Raw genomic sequence first — 6,489 nt, forward strand, 5'->3', positions numbered from 1 at the left:
TCGCACGGCAATTTGCGACCTCTTCATGTGCCTGTAACAGTCTGCGTTCGCACAGAGGCATTGAGTATAGTGGTTCTGACTGCGTTTTGTGTGCGTTCGGCACACAGTTTTCGATCAGTAGGCAAGCAGGAAGGAACAGCAGACGCATGTGGACATTACGTGTGACCGTATCACTGGCAGAAGAGAGGCCTGGCAATCAAAGCGACGTGAGCCGGGAGTTGAATGTCATCCATAGCGTCAGTTCATGGCTGTGCAAAAGATTCCAGAAGAGGGGAAAGATTCACTCTCTGCGAACAAATAGACGTATTCTGCTCACTCAAAGTTATCTTGGTGTTCTGCTGTGAGGTGTCATATCCAATACAAGTGGACCCATGAACATTCCGATAGATTCCCGTCTACTGCTGACTCAGGATTTACGCTGGAAAGTGATTATCGCCGTCTGTTCATAGGATGCGCTACCTAAGGACGTCGTAGCCGTCATAGCACCCATATGAATTACATTCAATGGCATAAATGGGAGGAAGGGGGACGGAGATTAATATTTAACGTCGATATCGAGGTCATTAGAGACGGAGCACCCTCTTGGAATGTTTCAAGGATATGGAATGAGATCGGCCGCACCCTTTAAAAGGAACCATCCTGTCATTTGTCTAGAGCGATTTAGGGAAATGACGGTAAACCTAAAGCTGGATGGCCGGACGCAAATTTGAACTTTCGTCCACCCGAATGCGAGTCCAGTGTGATAACCACTGCGCCACCTAGGTCTATGGGGCATAAGTAATCTTAATAAACTGCTCAAAAATGGTTTTGTACCGTCCACGTAAATCACGAAAGTGTATAGAGTTAGACTGGAGGGAGAGATTTAAAATGGATTTAAAATGAAACTGATCGTAGGAAAGGTAGACTTCAGACAGATTCATTGGAAGATTACACAGAAATTTTGTTCCCCCTCCCCCACCCCCCCCTCCCACCCACCTCCCACCAACGAAGGAGGTAGCGTACAAAACCGTCGTTCTACAGATGATTGAGTACTGCTTGTGGGTGAGAGGCCCTTAACACATAAGACAGACAACAGAATTAGGGAAGAGGCAAAGAACAGCAGCTTGTTTCGTCACAACGATAACTGACATGCTCATCCAACTACAGTGACAGACACTACAAGAGAGGCGCTCTGCACTACGATGAGGTTAACTGTTAGAAATAGTGAGAGGATGCGTGCTTGAAAGAGTTAACCAATATAATGACTCCTCCTAGTCACATCTCACGAAAAGATCATGATGGTAAATCCAGAGCCATTCGAGCTCAAACGGAGACTTACCAACACCTGTTCCTAACAGTGCAACATGCACGACAGGGACAGGAAAGGTTGGAAGTGACAATGTTTCACAAGGTACCCCCCGCCACACGTCATAAGGTGGATTACGGAGTGTAGATACATGTGTAGAAGTAACAGCCTTAAGCAACTAGAAGTAATAAACCTTCAGCAACTAAACTAAAGCTAAAGTTCTCCATAAACAGGCCACGAAGGCACAAGGGGTACTGACTGACCGCCGTGTCATCCTCAGCTCATCATCACCGGATGCGGATACGGATAGGGAGGGGCATATGGTCAGCACACCGCTCTCCCAGTCGTATGTCAGTTACCGCGACCGGAGCCGCTACTTCTCAATCAAGTAGTTCCTCAGTTTACCTCACAAGCGCTCAATGCACCCCGCTTGCCAACAGCGCTCGGCAGACCGGATGGTCACCCATCCAAGTGCTAGCCCAGCCCGACAGCGCCTAACTTCGGTGATCTGACGGGAACCGGTGTTACCACTGCGGCAAGGCCGTTGACGCCTTAAGCAACTAAAAATTAGAAATAAATGAGAAATGTGTACATATGCAGACTGACTTGACGAATGAAAAACTGTACCAAAGCCGAGATTTGAGCCCTGGTCTCCTGCCTGTAACGGAACATCCTCCTCTAACATTACTTTCCCTAAACAGTAATTGTCGATACCAATATCATCTTCCGAATTTTGGACTGATCAATATTATCTCAGTCGGTTTTCTGAAAACTTTCATATAATTTCACACACAGTATGTTATATTTCAAGCTAAAATTTATGAAAAGGAATTATTTTATAAAATATTTTAGTTTCGATCTTATAATCGATAAGTACTAGTTCTGAATGTACAGTTAAAATAATTTTTTTTTAGAAACATTCGAAATTACGAATTATTTGCACACTTAAAATTTCTGTTATTAATTACGGAATCCTGTATTGTTTACTATGCTTATTTTTGGATTCATTTGTTGTTGTTGTGGTCTTCAGTCCTGAGACTGGTTTGATGCAGCTCTCCATGCTACTCTATCCTGTGCAAGTTTCTTCATCTCCCAGTACCTACTGCAACCTACATCCTTCTGAATCTGCTTAGTGTATTCATCTCTTGGTCTCCCCCTACGATTTTTACCCTCCACGCTGAACGGAATGGATGGTGTCTTGAAAGGAGGATATAAGATGAACATCAACAAAAGCAAAACGAGGATAATGGAATGTAGTCGAATTAAGTCGGGTGATGTTGAGGGTATTAGATTAGGAAATGAGACACTTAAAGTAGTAAAGGAGTTTTGCTATTTGGGGAGCAAAATAACTGATGATGGTCGAAGTAGAGAGGATATAAAATGTAGACTGGCAATGGCAAGGAAAGCGTTTCTGAAGAAGAGAAATGTGTTAACATCGAGTATAGATTTAAGTGTCAGGAAGTCATTTCTGAAAGTATTTGTATGGAGTGTAGCCATGTATGGAAGTGAAACATGGACGGTAAATAGTTTGGACAAGAAGAGAATAGAAGCTTTCGAAATGTGGTGATACAGAAGAATGCTGAAGATTAGATGGGTAGATCACATAACTAATGAGGAAGTATTGAATAGGATTGGGGAGAAGAGAAGTTTGTGGCACAACCTGACCAGAAGAAGGGATCGGTTGGTAGGACATGTTCTGAGGCATCAAGGGATTCATTTATCAAATAGTAATCGTAACGAAAACTGGTAGGAATTCATTTGTTAAGAAAAATTGTAAACCCTTTGGAAATCTGTTATTTCCGCAGAGTGTGGGAGTCGTAAGCTGCCTCTGATGTGATTGGACGTATTTTGGTATAATAGGTGCGAACAATGTAATTTCGGCTTTGTTAATGTGAAAAATTAAAATAGTGTGTGATATACTAAAATGTGTGAAAATCAGTAGAAATTATATTTGTGTAAAAAATTCAGCAACATCAATCTTCCAATTTATTTAGTTCCAACCAATCAACGTTAGATTTTCAGCTTCAAGAATCAGACCCCTAGACAAGAAGAGCCGGACATGATAAGCTAAGTAAACCTGAAAGTTTATTGTAATCTTCACTCCTCTCAAATCTTCATAAAAGACCTTGTTTATTTATTACTTGGACTAGGTATTGTTTAATGTGGACAATAGATGGAAGAATGAAGCTCACGAGGTAGACGTGCTAACCACTATGCCACCCTGGGACAGTGGCTTTGCACAACTACAAACACCCCTCCCTCCTCAATCCAAATTGACATTCACGTCTCATCCCATTTGGTATTCCCCCTAAACCACTGAGGAGTTAATGCAGAGACGTATACAAAATCGCGTTACGTGACTGATTGAGGTAGATGTGCGAAGTAGCCTCTGCAACAGTCAGGTATCATCTTTCACCGAGTCAGTTATAGAGACACGTTCGAGCCATAATTTGTAGGTAGTTATAGTCAGGTGGTGTTGCTGATCGAGGGCGAACCCTACGAGGCATTTTGTCAGTGTCTCACAATAGCGACTGAACGTTCGGATGTCGTCGCTGTGGTGTTCGCCAATTCGGTGTACAGTTTCCCTTGCGGAAAACCGCTCTTGCCTTACAATTACAATGCATGCACGATCTAAAGTTGAAATGAACCTTAGACACGTGTTGACAGGATGAACAATGTACACACCCCACATTGTCCCGTTCACGACTGAACACACAGCGCTCCCTTCTGGACTCATTGACAATTCACGTTTCCTTTTACCTTTTGTGGCAAGTGTTTGTAGAGTTCGGTGTTTCACCACATTTGATAGCACTGGTCAGAAGTCACTACAATAATCATCTCTAAGCGCTCTAGCAAAGTGCTGGCACTTATGACTTCTTCAGTTTATCAAAATACGTCTAACATGGTTGTGTCTATGCAGAGCATGTCATTAGCAATGCTCTTGATGGATGGACTAAAGGCATCTCAATAGGTGGAACAACTATTAACTACCTCCGATTTGCTGATGACTCCATGCTTTTAGCCAGCAGCGAAGATGAACTTGCTGAGCTTCTAATAAAAGTGAAGGACATTAGTCTATGATGTCGATTAGACATCAATCTCAGCAAGTCCTAGTTCATGGTAATCGATAGCGGAGATGAGATCCAACTGGTCAAGTCAAGGAACTGGAAATCGTGTATTCTTTCGTCCATCTTGTGTCAACCATCTGTGACACGGGCAGTTTTGAAGAGAGGTAGGATGATGGATCACGACAGGGCGAGTGGCTATGAAGAAGCTCACGAAGATCTGGCGGAACAGGGCAACGGCGAACAGCATAAAGATATGACTTACTATAATGCTCGCGTTTTCCGTCTTCTTTTATTGCTGCGAAACATGGATCCTCAAGGCCAGAGACAAGCAGCACATTGATGCATTTGAGCTTTGGTGCTGGCGCAGGGTGCTGTGCGTAAAATGGACCGAATGAAGAACAAATGTGTCCATTATTCTGTAATTCAGTATTTCAGGAGCTTTTCTTCTCGAGTCAATCAAAATATTCTCCAGTTCTTTGGCCATATTGTGAAAAGAGATGGAGAAAATCTAGAGAAAATAATCATGGTGCAGTTGAACAGCTAAAATAAAGAGCATATCCTGTCTACCTCTTGACCAGGCTCTAAGAGAAGTTGGTAACCGTCCGGGATGTAGACGCTTGTTTCAAGGTGTCACGACACTCAGCAACGAGCACAATGACTTGTGATGATTATTTACTTCTATTACGTAGGTGGCTGCACACAGCGGTTTACTGCGGTTAAAAAAGTGTCGAGAAAGGTTCCCGGTCACAAAAACAAACTATTCAAAGCATGAATGTGGTGTATAACTTTTTTCATCTGTTTGTATTACCCTATACCACAGCAAAACACTGCCTCTGTCATGTCGGTCCTAGTATATTGCCAGCGGCACTTATTAAATAATTTTCAAAGTATGTTTAATGAGTATTTCACAACATAAAAGTGATATCATTCATTCTTTTTTTCTGTAAAACTTTTAGAAGTACTTGTGAAACCATAAGAGGAAAATATTATTCAACAGAGTGAAGAGGGCAGGTAAGATTTTTTTCGTGCATTGGCAGTGTTTCAGTAATCTGTTACCACTCATTCGTTGGACGTGGTAAATATGAAGGAACAAAGTAAACATCTACCATCCCAGCTGCTTAGTGAGTGAATAATTGAACGATGGTGAAAGCAACCCTCATCTCTCCACTAGCCACTTCATTTAGCTGTCCGTAACAAGAGCATATTCCATGATAAGCTTCTTAAAATCTCCGTTTAGCGCTACTGCTCATTTCAAAAATTAACTTGTGAAACGTATTTGAGTGTCAGTAAATCACTTGATTATTTTACACTGTGGAACACCGACAACAGGGCACATGTCCCTGTACTTTTAATAGTAAATAATATAACATTCGCTTTAGCAGATCATTTCTCACGATGGCTGCAGTTTTTTTCAGTTTTGTGAGAAGACGCTGTATATATATCCATATTTTAGTCCCATAGTTCTAATTAGTTTTTTTTATGTAGTCTCTCACCTATCACCCATGCGGATATTACACGTCACGTCTGTTATTATTAACTACCTAATTTCAACCCCCTGCCTAAACACTAAAAGAGCTGATTTTATTTGTATGAAAGGAATAGCAAAAACGAAATTCTTCCTTGGTGTACCTTCCAGTGTCGTCCTTCAGCACATTTTATGCGGAAAGAATATTGTCGTAGTTTGCGAGAAAAAGGAGTAAGCCAGATCGAAATAGAACGATTAACAAGCGTTGATGTGATACACCGCCCAACATTGGAGTGGATTTTAGAAGATTGCTCTTTTGGGAAATGAATGTTGTTTTCTTCATCTTAGCTGAAGTGGAATAAGAGCCACTTCATTGAAGAGTGTTGAGCACTGTTCTAGTGTTTGGGATCGGCAGCAGGTCGGATTAAAGGAAGATATCGAAGGAATTCACAGGCGGGCTGCTAGAATTATTACCGGTAGGTTCGAACAACACGCACGTGTTCCGGAGATGCTTTAGGAAATCAAATGGGGATGACTGCAGGGAAGACGACGTTCTTTTCGAGGAGCACTATTAAGAAAATTTAGAGAAGTGGCATTTGAGGCTGGCTGCACAATGATTCTACTGCCGTCAACGTACATTTCGCCCAATGAGCATGAAGATAAGATCAGAG

General features: G+C 42.0%; 1 pseudogene; it reads right to left on the minus strand.

Moving 5' to 3' along the window:
* Positions 1-1,716: 1,716 nt before the first annotated feature.
* On the minus strand, positions 1,717-1,834 carry LOC126185638 (5S ribosomal RNA; annotated as a pseudogene).
* Between the last annotated feature and the right edge of the window lie 4,655 nt (positions 1,835-6,489).

The sequence above is a fragment of the Schistocerca cancellata genome, chromosome 4 (assembly GCF_023864275.1).
Source record: "Schistocerca cancellata isolate TAMUIC-IGC-003103 chromosome 4, iqSchCanc2.1, whole genome shotgun sequence".
NCBI lineage: Eukaryota > Metazoa > Arthropoda > Insecta > Orthoptera > Acrididae > Schistocerca > Schistocerca cancellata.